The following is a 14,555-nucleotide window of genomic DNA, read 5'->3' as shown; positions in this document are numbered from 1 at the left end:
GTGAAACCCCTTCTCTACTAAAAATACTAAAATTAGCTGGGTGTGGTGGCATGCGCCTGTAATTCCAGCTACTCGGGAAGCTGAGGCACAAGAATTGCTTGAACGTAGGAGGCAGAGCAGAGGCTGCAGTGAGCCGAGATCGCACCACTGCACTCCAACCTGGGTGACACAGCAAGACCCTGTCTCTAAATAAATAAATAAATACATACATAAATAAATAAAACAATTCTATTAAGTGTTATGCCTGGCTAATTTTTTTTTTTTTTTTTTTTTTTTTTTGAGACGGAGTCTCGCTCTGTCACCCAGGCTGGAGTGCAGTGGCGCGGTCTCAGCTCACTGCCAGGGTTCATGCCATTCTCCTGCCTCGGCCTCTCGAGTAGCTGGGACTATAGGTGCCCGCCACCATGCCCATGCCTGGCTAATTTTTTATAATTTTTGTAGAGATGGGGTTTCATCATGTTGCCCAGGCTGGTCTCGAACTCCTGAGCTCAACTGATCCACCTGCCTCGGCCTCCCAAAGTGCTGGGATTCTAGGCGTGATCCATCATGCCCAGCCTTGGATTTTGTCTTTATCTTATATTTTAATATTTTGTTCATCATGGATTTTTTGCATTAATTTTGACTTTTTAAAATGTTTTATCTAAACATTATTGACCTTAATTACTGAGTTTTTAAATGTTTGCTTAAATTTTGTGCCCTAGGGCCAGGCACGGTAGCTCATGCCTGAAATCCCAGAACTTTGGGAGGCTGAGGAGGGAGGACTGCTTGAGGCCAGGAGTCTGAGACCAGCCTGGGCAACACAGTGAGACCTCACCTCTATAAAAAATAAAAAACTTAGTCGGGCATGGTGGTACTGCATGCCTGCAGTTGGGAGGCTGTGGTGGGAGGATCCCTTGAGCCCAGGAGTTCAAGATCTTAGTTACCGCGTGCTATGATCATGCCACTGCACTCCAGCCTAGGCAAGACCCTGTCTCTAAATAATAATAATAATAATAAATAAAATAAATAAAAATTTTTAAAATGTTGTGCCCAAGGCAAGTGCCTCCTTACTCCCCTCACCTAGTCCCAGCCCTGCCCTGGTCCAAGCTATGCATTATCTCCAGGCTGCACTTCTGCAGTAGTGTCCTCACTGGTCTCTCCACTTCTCCATTCACCACCTATCTCTGATCTGCTCGCCACATGACAGCCACAGTGGTCTTTTGAAAAGACAAATTGAGTCGTGTCACTCTCCAGCTTCAAATCATTCAATTGTCTCTTATCCAAACTTCATGTAAAGCCCTGCATAATCTGGATTTTACTTTCTTCCTTAACCTCATCTCCTACCACTCTGCCTTTGTGTTCTCTGCCCCAACTTCACAGGCTAACTTTCCATTCCTGGAATATGCTCAACTTCTTCCTGCATCAGGGTGTTGGCACAGGCCATTCATTAAACGGATAATCTCTTCAAATCCTTTTAATCTCAGATTAAGTCATCTCTTCAGAGAGGCTTTCCAATCTAAAGTAAATCCCTTCCTGATATTTCTTTTATCATTCTGTTCTGCGTTCTTCTAATACTTTGACAATATAAGTAATTTGCTTATTATTTTACTTGTCGTCTGTCTCTCCTTTTCAACCCTAATATCTCTTGAGTTTAGTGTTTTGCTTACCACCATATACCCAATATTTAACACTCAAATTCTAAGTAAATGATTAAAACTAACTAAATAACAGAAAAAAACCCATAAAATTAATGGGTTTTTGGAAAAAAAAAAGTCCCACGAATAAAGTGGCTTTAGAATGCATTGATATTAAAGCAATCTAGCCATAACAAGGGTCATAAAACTGATCATTTCCTTTGGCCTAGTACAGGGGTGTCCAATCTTTTGGCTTCCCTGGGCCACACTGGAAGAAGAATAATTGTCTTGGGACACACATAACATATACTAACACTAAGGATAGCTGAAACAAAAAAATCACAAAAAAAATCTCATAATGTTTTAAGAAAGTTTATGAATTTGTGTTGGGACACATTCAAAGCTATCCTGGACCCCATGTGGTCTGTGGGCTGCAGGTTGGGCAAGCTTAGCCTAGTAGGTCTGTATTTGAGACTATATCCCAAGAATGTAACTTGAAAATGATGTTATTTATTTAAAATATCTAGCTGGGACAGCATTAGGAGATACACCTAATGCTAAATGATGAGTTAATGGGTGCAGCACACCAACATGGCACATGGATACATATGTAACAAACCTGCACATTGTGCACATGTACCCGAAAACTTAAAGTACAATAAAAAAAAATATCTAGCTGGGTGTGGTGGTTCATGCCTGCAGTTCCAGCGACTCTGGAGGCTGAGGCAGAAGGATCACTTAAGGCCAGGAATTTGAGAACAGCCTGGATAGTATAGTGAGACCCCCATCTCCAAGACAAAAAATCTAGGTCAGATGCAGTGGCTTATGCCTGTAATCACACCACTTTGGGAGGCAGAGGTGGGTGCATCACCTGGGCCAGGAGTTTGAGGACAGCCTGGGCATCATGGGGAAACCCTGTCTCTACCAAAAAAATTGAAAAATTAGCCAGATGTGGTGGTGTGCACCTGTAGTCCCACCTACTCAGGAGGCTGAGGCGGGAGGATTGCTTGAGCCCAGGAGGTAGAGGTTGCAGTGAGCTGAGATTGCGCTATATTGCATTCCAACCTGTGTGACACAGTGAGACCCTGTCTCAAAAAAAATTAAAATTAAAATCTATATATTAATAATTTTAAAAGGCTTAAAAAATGGGAAACAATCCATAATTCTGGTTGCCCATTAACCCTCTCTTGTTTTTATTGTCCTCCAGCCTAGATAAACCCAACTGTATGTAGTTTCTTTGGCAGAAACTAAGCAAATACGCATTATTAAGAAAAATCACTAAGTTGGGGAAGATATAATCATTATGATTTTTAAATTCACGAGTCTCAAATGAGAAGCCATTATTTCCCTGAAATCCTGCTGTTTTTCTGATAAAGTTGCTCTGCTTTCTACAGATGCTATTTCAATATTCGCCATTCTCTTTTTACTAAAGAAGCCACTATCTACAAAGCCATTGAAGCCAGAAAATTTGGGAGTCATTCATGAGAACTTCATATGCAGTGCATCACCAAGTCCTATTATTTCAACTCCAAAAAAATATATCTTGAATTCATCACCTTTTTTTCCCCCTATCTTTACTGCAGCCACCACAATCAGAACTACCATCTGGATGACTGAAATATTCTCTTAATTAGTTGTTCCATTTTCATTTTTGCCTTTCTCCAATCCATTCTCCACAAAGCTGAGTGATGTATTTTTTAAAAATGTATAAAACTAATTCATATGCAAAAAAATCAATGAAGTAATTTACAAAGAAAAATTTTTTTTTTAAATCAACTTCCTCAGGTTGAAGAAAAGCTTTTGTTTTTGCTTTTTCCATTTTGTTTTGAGACAGGGTCTCTGTTGCCCATGATCACAGCTCACTGCAGAATTGCCGAGTCAACCTCCTAGGCTCAAGTGATCCTCCCACCTCAGCCTCCTAAGTGGCTGGGACTACAGGCATGGGCCACTAAGCCTGGTTAATTTATAAAGCAAATATTCTGCTTTCCCTCTATGCCTATCTAATTACAATCCTCCCAGGTAACCAACATACACTAAATGTTTGATGTGTAATGAATCCTTCTATTCTTTTTTCTGTGATTATACAGAAATATATTTGTATTATTTTGCACTGGTTCTTTTTGGTTCTAAAAAATGTATTACATTACACAATATATTATGTTATAATTATTTATTCTTTACTTGATAAACATGTCATGGGCATTCCTCCATGTCGACATGTCATTCCCTTTCTTTTTTTCATATAGCCATGTAATATTCCAGAAAATGGAAGTACTGAAATTAAATTTATAACTTTCCCATTGATGGACATTGGGTGGCATTGTCTTTTCAAGATGTTAGTCAGATCATGACTCTTTCCTCCATAGGCTTTCCTTTTCCTGTGGAATAAGAGCTGTGTTTCCTATCTACAAGGGCCTGGATAATCTGGCTCTTGCCTTTCTTTATACTTATTTATTTATTTTTGAGACAGAGTCTCACTCTGTTGCCCAGGCTGGAGTGCAGTGGCGTGATCTCGACTCACTGCAACCTCCGCCTTCTGGGCTTAAGTGATTCTTGTGCCTCAGCCTTCCAACTAGCGGGGACTACAGGCGTGCACCACCATGTCTGGCTAATTTTTTTTTTTTCTTTGAGACAGAGTCTCGCTCTGTTGCCCAGGCTGGAGTGCAATGGTGCGATCTCGGCTCACTGCAAGCTCCGCCTCCCAGGTTCATGCCATTCTCCTGCCTCAGCCTCCCTAGTAGCTGGGACTACAGGTGCCCGCCATCACGTCCGGCTAATTTTTTTGTATTTTTTTGTTAGTAGAGACAGGGTTTCACCAAATGAGCCAGGATGGTCTCGATCTCCTGACCTCATGATCCGCCCACCTTGGCCTCCCAAAGTGCTGGGATTACAGGTATGAGCCACTGTGCCCGGCAATTTTTGTATTTTTAGTAGATACTGGGTTTCACCATGTTGGCCAGGCTGGCCTTGAACTCCTGACCTCAAATGATCCACTCACCTTGGCCTCCCAAAGTGTTGGGATTACAGGCATGAGCCACCATGCCCGGCCTGGCCCTGGCCTTTCTCTAAATTCATCTCATGCCACCCTTCCCCTTACTCATCATAGTCCATACATGCCTTCTGGTGAGGCGTTTGTTTTGTTTTGTTTTTCTTTCTGTTTTGAGACGAGGTCTCACTCTGTCACCCAGGCTGGAGTGCAGTGGCACAATCTTGGCTCACTGCAGCCCCAACCTCCCAGGCTCAAGGGATCCTTCCACCTCAGCCCCCCTGAGTAGCTGGGACAACAGATGTGTGCCACCACGCCCGGCTTATTTTTTGTATTTTTGGTGGGTTTTGGCAGGTTGCCTAGGCTGGTTTTGGCAGGTTTGGCAGGTTGCCTAGGCTGGTCTCGAACTCCTCGGCTCAAGTCAGCTTGCCTCTGCCTCCCAAAGTGCTGGGATTACAGGCATGAGTCACCATGCCCGGCTGTGGTGAGGTTTGTTTGTTTTTTGAGATGGAGTTTCGTTCTTGTTGTCCAGGCTGGAGTGCAGTGGCGTGATCTTGGCTCACTGCAACCTCCACCTCCCGGGTTCAAGCAATTCTCCTGCCTCAGCCTCCTGAGTAGCTGGGATTACAGGCACCTGCCACCACACTTGGCTAACTTTTTTGGTATTTTTAGTAGAGACGGGGTTTCGCCAGGTTGGTCTTGAACCCCTGACCTCAAGTGATCCACCCGCCTTGGCCTCCCAGAGTGCTGGGATTACAGGTGTGAGCTACTGTGCCCAGCCTGTGGTGAGTGTTTTTTTAAACCACCTCCTGTCTCTGCATATTCTCCACTCTTAACCTGGTAAAGACTACCCTCCTCTCCCCACCAATCTAAATTAGGCTCCCCTCTTAAACTTTCTCATAACATCCTTTAAACATCTTCTTGGTACTCATGACCAGTTGTAATCATATATACGAAATTCTGTTTATATGCTTGTATTTATTTATTTATATGATTATTTAATCTCTGCTTTTTCTAGCAGGCATTATGCTCTATGAGGACAGGGACCATGTTTTGCTGACCATTGTTTTGCTATACCACCAGCATTGAGCACAATGCCTAAAGGTAAAATACATTTATTAAGTGAATAGATAGGTTCCACACTTAGGAATCATTAGGTAAGCAAAGTAATATAACTGAATGGTTTTTTTGTTTGTTTGTTTGTTTTATTTTGTTGTTAGACACAGTCTCACTCTGTTGCCCGAGCTGGAGTACAGTGGCATGATCATGGCTTACTGCAGCTTCGACTTCCAAGCCCAAGTGATCCTCCCACCTGAGCCTCCCAAGTAGCTGGAACCACAGGCAGGCACCACGATACCCGGCTGTTTTTCAAATTTTATCTTTGTAGAGACAGAGTCTCCCTAGGTTGCCCAGGCTAGCCCTGAACTTCTAGGCTCAAACAGTTTCCTCCCCAGCCTCCCAAAGTCCTAGGATTACAGGCATGAGTCACCACACCTGGCCCAATTTAATGTTAACTTTAAAAATTATATGAGAATGAAGTGTTACATACATAAGTCTATATGAAACTATATATACACACATATGCATACATAAACATATGAAAACTGGCAACGTAGTATAGTAAAAGGAGTACTGGCCTGAGATGGTAGTGACTCTCACAATTGGTGACCTAGGAAGGGTCACCTCCTTACTGTCAGTCTCAATACAGGGATGGCAGTGCCCCCTAGTGTTGGAGATTTTATTTGTAAGTGCTAGTAAACCATGACTTGACTGTATTTCTAGAATAGTCATGCTGAGCATTTATATATTGGAATACAATTTTATTATAAATTACTTTCTTCATATCATTTGTATTATAAATAAGATATCATTTTGATTTAAGATGAAATCATGTACATAGGCAGTTTATATACCTATGAATTTCATTTTAGGCTAACAAAGAGCATATTATAAAAACATTTATTAAAAAAAGGAATGTTGGGTAAGATAAGGTTGTCACTGGATTAGGTGATGCTTAAGATCGCTTCCAGTTTTTACTATGATGATTCTAATCTTTCATAATGGGAAGGCTTCTTTTTATTTTGTTCTCTTCATTACTTTGTTCATATACGACTATAAAATCGGTAATATATACAAGAACAATAAACACACATTTTAAATAAAAACGTCAACCATATTGAATGTTTAGGCATTTAATTACCTAAAGGGAAATCCAAATAATTTCCCAAGTTTCCTTGCTAGGTAATCATGCCATGATTCTATAATTTCAAACTTTGGGTAAAATGTGACTTCATTACATATTTTAATTTTTACCCAAATAACCGTTGTCTCTAGGTTTGATAGTGAGGAAACTGAAACACAGAAAACCAATGTATCAAAAGAATGAGGCCGGGTGCGGTGGCTCACGTCTGTAATCCCAGTACTTTGGGAGGCCGAGGCAGGCAGATCACCTGAGGTCAGCAGTTCGAGACTAGGTTGACCAACATGGTGAAACCCCGTCTGTACTAAAAATATAAAAATTAGCCTGGTGTGGTGGCATGTACCTGTAATCCCAGCTACTCGGGAGGCTGAGGCAGGAGAATCGCTTGAATCCGGCAGGGGGAGGTTGCAGTGAGCCGAGATCACGCCACTGCACTCCAGCCTGGGTGACAGAGCTAGACTCCATCTCAAAAAAAAAAAATAAATAAATAAATAAAAATGAAATGAGGGCTTCTTATTATGAAATTAAGTTCGTAAATTTAAAACTGCAACCTCTTTCCCTACTCCCCTTCCCTGCTTTAAGTTTTTAAAATCGGTTATGACATACTGTGCATTTTAATCACATATTTTTAAAATAATGCCTCCTCTCTCCTCTTCCTCATCCCAACACATCACTAGAATGGGGACAGGGAATTTTTTCTATTTTGCTCACCATTGTGTTCTCAATATATAGAAGAGTACCCGGCAGCCAGGAGGAACTCATTGAGTATTTGCTGTATGAGTGGGTGAAGAATACATGCAATAAGCAAAAATTACTGCTTCGAGCGCCACTTCCACCAGAGTTCTAGGATGCAAACAGGGCGACCAGTACATTGACTGACTTTTGTGACTGATGATTCCTCAGTGCTCGTAGGGATTGTGGCTACATTCATTGTTCTTGGGGATGTGCTGATGTGTGTAGAGTTTGTGAACTTGCACACAGCTGTGCTGGCAGGACACCGAACTAACACCGAGGTCCGCAAATTCTCAAATTCACACCAACAGAAGCACGTTAGTGTAAGTGCACGGGTCTTCCGTTCTTTTGGGTAATCTGCACAGAACAATCTAGTGTATTTCTTCACTGGAGATTTTACAGTGAAGAAGGGATCAAGGGTGGTGGCCCCCAAATGCGCAAGGACAGGGAAATGAATTAAACAGGCGTCTGGTTGCGAAACAGAAGCCAAGTCTGTATCAAATTCTCACCCTAGATCAAATCCCGCGCTCTTCGTACCCCCAACCTGCCTCCACCTCCACCCCGTCCCCTTCAGATATCCCTGGTGGGCGGGGCAGAGAATAAACATTCCGGGCTCCCTGAAAAATTGTTTAGTCTCGCCCCAGTCTTGGGGTCGCACATTTCCGCAAACACCGAGGACACGGAATCACTAGTGAAAACCGCCGACCAAATGACATTGAAGCAGCATACGCGAGCAGAGAAGAAAGCAAAACACGAAGAAAGGCATCAGTCCAGCAGCCACGTGAGGTGGGCGATCCCCTCCGCCCTCTGAGAGAGGACTTCAACTCCCGGCGTGCCCCTGGGCGGTTACCCTCCGAGGACTCCAACTCCCAGGGTGCTGCGGGAGCGGCCACCGCAACCTCCCACTCAGCCGCCCGCTGCTCCTCCCGCCCCTCCCCCGCCCCTCCTGGCCGGATCGGCGTGCGCCTGCGCACGGGAGGCCGGAGGAGTCTTACCCTAATGTAAGATGGTGGCCCGTCTGGCTGTGGAACCCACCGAAAGCTGAGAGTCTGTCTCTCAGCCGTAAAGGTCGGACTCGCTGAAGCAATCAGGCCCGGTTCTGAAGAGTTTTTTCCCCGACGCTCGTTCGGTGGTTTCTTGTGAGGACGCGGCAGCGCGTGGAGTCGGCTGAGGGAAAAGCGAGGCAAGGCAGGCGGGTGAGTCTATGCGGGGCTGGGCTTAGGGGAAACCCGGGGCTGACCGGCTACGAGAGAGCGGAGGCTTCGCTGGGACTGTACAGGCCGCACCCCCCTTTCTCCCCACCCCCCGCCTCATCTTCACCCTCCTCCTCCTTGGTCTTATTCCTCCTCCTCCTCTTCCTCCCTCTCCCCTTTACGCCACAGCAGTTACCATCAGGAAAAGGGAGCGGGTCAGAAGGCAGCGCGGCGGCAAGCAGCGACTCTCCTTCGAGAATTTCTTTAATTGGGGAGCCGAGGCGGCTTTTGGTCTCCAGCTTTTCTCCCTGCATTTTCACCGGGGCAGGATTCTTAGGTCTCAGTCCTCCTTGTTTCCCCAATCCCCTGTTCCCTGTCTGACGTCCTTTCCCACTGGCCCCGTCTCCCAAGACCAAAGCCATCACTTCCACTCTGACCCGTGTTGCTGCTGCTGCTCATTAATCCCACTGCTCATTGCCCACTCGTCCTGCTGCTTGTTTTTTTGCTCCACTGCTACCACTCTGGAGTTAGCCTTTGCCCCCCTCTGGTGCTTGCAATCAGCCCACAGTGTATCTGCCACACTAGAGCTGCTTCCGATTTGCAGTCTTTCCTTCCACCACATCTGTCATCTTAGAGCTGCCCCTTAAGTATCTAGATTATGCTCCTGCTCCTGCTAACCCACCTGTTTCTCAGCCTTCTTGAGAATTGTCCGTTCCTTCCCTCTTTCCTGTACAGATCCTTTCAATATACACTTCCAGAAAAAGGGATGCCCTGTGGTGGCCCTTGAAAAGTAAAGGAAGTTGGGAAGTGAATGAAGTGAGGTAGGATACTATTAAACGTTATGAGTAAAGATCTTTTATTCAGGCTATTCCGGAGGGGACCGTTTTCTTTTTGCTTTCTGTGATCTATTTGTCACTTATTCGCTCTGTTGTGTTAGGACGTGGTTTTTTTCTTTTTTTCATTTTGGACTGGTTTTATCATGCTACTAAGCGTTCTTTGGATTGCCTTTCCCCAGGACACTTAGTGTGGGCCCTGATTTATACCAACAAATATTAACCCCAGCATTACACAGTAAGATAAATCTGGCCCACATACAGAATTCATCTGTGAACTCCGCTAGCAAATATAAGTGATATTTTGATTACATGTGGGTTATGTGTGGGTTCTTTATTGAAACTTGATTTTTGACTGAGTTTTATTGATGCTCAGCTTAATTAATGACATTTTATTTATGATTTGAGTGGAAATTTCCTCTCCAGTTAATATCAGATTTTCTTCTTCTTTTTGGATTTGGGAAGTTCTCTTGACATTTCTAAATGATAGTTATCTGAATAAATTGTCTTCTCTTGAAAATCCATTAGTTATGTATGCAAAAGAAAAATCGATATTTTTATATAAACCTAAGTTCCTCGTATTTTCCCCATAGAAAAGAAGGGGGCTGGGAAAAGAATGACAAAGCTGTGCACATACATGCATTTGGTGGAACTCACTGTCATTGTTATCTACAGTAAAAAGCAGAAAACTGGAAGCAAGAGGTGGCTTATGATGTCCATGTTTTGGTGAAAGCAAAATTAAGATGTACTGACTAATGGTAAAATGGAAAGAAGCAGCCCTGGCTATAATCAGACCACTGTGAGATAAAGAATTACCAGAAAAGCAACCAGGATTACATAGTTCAAATACATACATCCCAAGTTTAAACATGACATACATGACATTGTATTCTTAAGATATATGTAAAAATGTTTAAAATCAGTGACAGTCTCATGTGGCAGTCCATTACTGGCTTATTGTAATTTTTACAAATTTTACCTGTAAAATTTGGAATCTTAACATTTGGCATTATGTTCACTTGATTGTGATAAATGGTCTGTTTTACCAAACGTAAACTAAGGTTAGAAAAGCTGTTTATAAAACCTTTTTCTTTCAGCCACTTAAGCCCCAATTTGGGGGACCAAATAAATACTTACTCTTAGAACTGCAAGCAATTTATATGGCAAACTTTGTCCTAAGTTACAGCTTGAGTTTTGTTTCTTTTTAAAATCACTTACATTTAGTTTATCAGTAGGAGTGTATTTAATAGTTGATCTTTAACTCTAAAAAATATACTTTTGTTGTAATACACTGGTGGAGAAGCTTTCCACTTTGAACAATCCTAACACAGATTTAGAAACTCTTGGCAGTCATACTTGGCTGAATTGTAAGCAGTGAGTTCTAGGAGAGGACTGTTTGTCTGGTAGAAGGGAGTGATTTTAATACATCTTTTTTTTTAAAAAAGGTATTTGTCTCACGAAATATTTTCTCAAGTAATTCTTTCCCCTCCATAATTTTTGCCTGCAGTTACTGAATTCTTCATTTCAGCCCTCTGAAGTCAAAAGGAATTTACTTTTGTCTCTTTAGTACGTTTAAAGAAGATATCTAAAGTTCTTTAACATTTTGATAGGAAATAGGGAGCTGAGATTTCTAAATATTTTTGCGTGGTTTAAGTTTTTTGATCTAACGTCATGAACACTGAAGCTTCATATTTTCATGGTTTCTTTTGATAATTTGGAATACCTTCTGCCAGGTTCAGTAGTTGAATTCTTGAGATCAATAGATTATTTCTGTAAGAAGGTTTTCAACATGAATCGCTTAAAATTGGCCTATTATAAAATTAGGAAGAGATAGTTATAATCAGATGACAAAGTGCAGAAAAATAAAATTGTTTTCGTAATGCCCTTTAACTTGAGTCTAAATGGGAGTACCAGCGATAACTTGCAACTCATTACTTTGTTAAAGAAAGGGTGTTGCCAGAGGATGGACTCCTAGCTTTAGGGGAGTCTTATTTTAAAAATGATTTTGTGTGCTTTAAAGGAATGAAAAAATATCCTACCAATTTAAGCAGTTTGGATTTAGAAATCTTCCCTTTTTTCCCCTCCCTACTCTTGTCTTTAAAAGGAATCCATATTCTTCAGTTTAATAAATTTATCTTTTTGTTGTTTTGTATGAGAAAAATATTAAATTTTCTTTTTCTTTTCTTTTTTTTGAGACAGAGTCTCGCTCTGTCACCCAGGTTGGAGTGCAGTGGTGCGATCTTGGCTTACTCTGCCTCCTGGGTTCAAGCGATTCTCCTGCCTCAGTCTCTTGAGTAGCTGGGATTACAGGCGTGTGCCACCACGCCTGGCTAAGTTTTGTATTTTTAGTAGAGACTGGGTTTCACCATGTTGGTCAGGCTGGTCTTGAACTCCTGACCTCATGATCTGCCCACCTTGGCCTCCCAGAGGGTTGGGATTACAGGCGTGAGTCACCATGCCAGGCCTAAAATTAAATTCTCTAATGTGACTGCAAATAGTACTCAATTAAATATATTTAAACTTAGTGTTTTTTTTTTTATAGATCATTTAAGTAAAATGGTTTTAATTTGTGAAAACTTCAGCCTCTGGTGAAAATTCAGTTAGTTAGGTCTCTGACAGTAACTGTAATACCATCTTGACTCTTTGTGAGGGAAGTTACATTCAGCTCATTTGGTTCCGAAGAAAACAGTAGGGAAATAGGTTATAGAGATTTTTGCTGTTCTAGAAACAGTATAACTAGAATGTACTACATACTTTTCTCAAAGGATTTCTTAATCTAAATGGAACTTGTAAATGGTTTTTATCCCACTGGAATAGCATGTATTGGATAAAACTTGTTTAACACATTCTGAGATTTTATAATATTTTATGTTACCTCAAAGATATTAGGAAAAATCTGCAAATATCTATTCCTGAATAAAAGATGACAATATCCTCAATATTTTAAAGATTGTAGTATATACATATTTTTCTCAAAAGTTGAGAGTACACAAATTTAAAAGCTAGCATTATTTACCCAGTTATTTTTGTGATGCAAGGAAAGAAGATATGTGGGACTTTTTAATCATGCGTTTAGTGGTTTTCTAAAAGAACTTCACAATTGTTTTTAATCTTTTTATGTGGACTTCTTTATTAGAAAAGATGTGGTAAATGTCAACTTTTTCTACTATAATAGAATCTAACTGGTTCTGTGACACATTTCTTTTTTATGATAGGATTCTTTCATTATTTAATTATAAAGTTTATCGAAAATTTCACCACTATTTTGTCTCCTTAGATTTTAGTACTTAGATTTTAGCAGCATATTTTTCTTTTATCAGAAGAGAGAAATTATAAGCTACTAAAAAGAAGATGATTACTTTTACTTGGTAGGAAAACCTAACTTTAAGAATCGTATAACACAGTTTGAGTATGAGTTTATTTTTCATCTTAACAGGTTTATTTGTGAGTATGGCTTTTTTTCTCCGCCCCCCACTCCCCAAGATGGAGTCTTGCTCTGTCACCCAGGCTGGAGTGTAGCTGCAGGATCTCGGCTCACTGCAGCCTCTGCCTCCTGGGTTCAAGCAATCCTCCTGCCTCAGCCTCCCGAGTAGCTGGGATTACAGATGCCCACCACCACACTCAGATAATTTTTGTATTTTTAGTAGAGATAGGGTTTCACCATGTTGGCCAGGCTGGTCTCGAACTCCTGACCTGTGATCTGCCTGCCTCAGCCTCCCAAAGTGCTGGAATTACAAGTGTGAGCCCCTGTGCCCAGCCTCAAGTACGGCTTCTTTATTATTAAACTCTGTTTATACAGGAGGGTTGTCCTGTTTTAAGGTTTAATTGCTTTGGGTGATGGGCAGATGATGTATTGCTATTAGGATAAGTCTCGCTATTTGTATAGGTGTGTATGTCAGATAACTGTTCAAAAACAACGTTTTTAAAGTATGGCTACTAAAATTTCACCTCTTGAGTTTTAAAGCAATTATGGAGTAGAATTTGAAATCAAAATAGTCAAAATTGGCTTGTGGATATGCTTAAAACCAGTTTGGAAAAAATGTCAAGGCAAAAAAGCAGTGTAATTAGAAGAATAAAATGCATTCCCTTAAAAATAGTAGATGTGGCTGGGCGTGGTGGCTCACGCCTGTAATCCCAGCACTTTGGGAGGCCAAGGTGGGTGGATCATGAGGTCAGGAGTTCGAGACCAGCCTGGCCAACATAGTGAAACCCCATCTCTACTAAAACAAAAATTAGCCGGATGTGGTGGCACGTGCTTGTAATCCCAGCTACTCGGGAGGCTGAGGCAGGAGAATCATTTGAACTTGAGAGTCAGAGGTTGCAGTGATCTGAGATTGCACCATTGCACTCCAGCCTGGGTGACAGAGTGAGACTTTGTCTCCAAAAACAAAAAGAAAAAAAATTAGCAGATCTTATATTACTGCTTTTGGAAGCAGTTAGTGAATGATGTAGGCAAAATAGTGATTGAATTTTGAAAAGCAGTTAGACTAAAATTTCAAAGGGGTGGAGCATTTCTTAATAGCAACAAACAGATACATGGTCATTAATCCCAATATCTGAAATTTTCTGAGCATGTTTTTCAGTGTTTGGAATAGAGTGGAAGTGCTAATTTTCTGATTATTTAAGAACCTTTTAATCCATTCCCTTAGAGCATCAGGTGTTTTCAGATTGTGAATTTTCTAAAATAACATTGGCTGATTTGGGTTATTGAACATTGGTTGTAGCAACTTTTCTCCTTTTTTTCCCCTTTATTTTCTGCTTCCCATATTTTGCTTAAGATTTTTTTCTGAAGTTTTAAATTTTCATCAGTTATTTGGGTGGACCCTCTTGTGAATGCTCTAATTGAATGAAGATTTATAATATAAACAGTGTTGCTTTTAGTGGTTAGGATTAATTTTTCTTTTCATGGAAATCCCTTCTATTTGATTATATTTTTTCCTCTAACTTTTATTAATTCTTAGATGAGAATTAGGATTCTGCATTAAATCTTTCTGCAAG

At 41.2% G+C, this 14,555-nt stretch overlaps 1 protein-coding gene across 7 annotated transcripts in view; it reads left to right on the top strand.

Moving 5' to 3' along the window:
* Positions 1-8,504: 8,504 nt before the first annotated feature.
* Positions 8,505-14,555, top strand: part of CNOT4 (CCR4-NOT transcription complex subunit 4) — a 147,357-nt gene continuing 141,306 nt past the window's right edge. For 5 of the 7 annotated variants that reach the window (XR_009209505.1, XM_032761845.2, XM_032761843.2 and 2 more), the window contains exon 1: positions 8,505-8,727. The gene's annotated coding sequence lies outside the window, so the exon portion shown is untranslated. The remainder of the gene's footprint in view (positions 8,728-14,555) is intronic. The other 2 variants (XM_032761847.2, XM_032761846.2) reach the window with 1 other exon arrangement.

This window comes from Hylobates moloch, unplaced genomic scaffold (genome assembly GCF_009828535.3).
Source record: "Hylobates moloch isolate HMO894 unplaced genomic scaffold, HMol_V3 SCAFFOLD_1, whole genome shotgun sequence".
In the NCBI taxonomy this organism is placed as follows: Eukaryota; Metazoa; Chordata; class Mammalia; order Primates; family Hylobatidae; genus Hylobates; species Hylobates moloch.
This window is presented reverse-complemented; position numbering and strand designations above follow the sequence as displayed.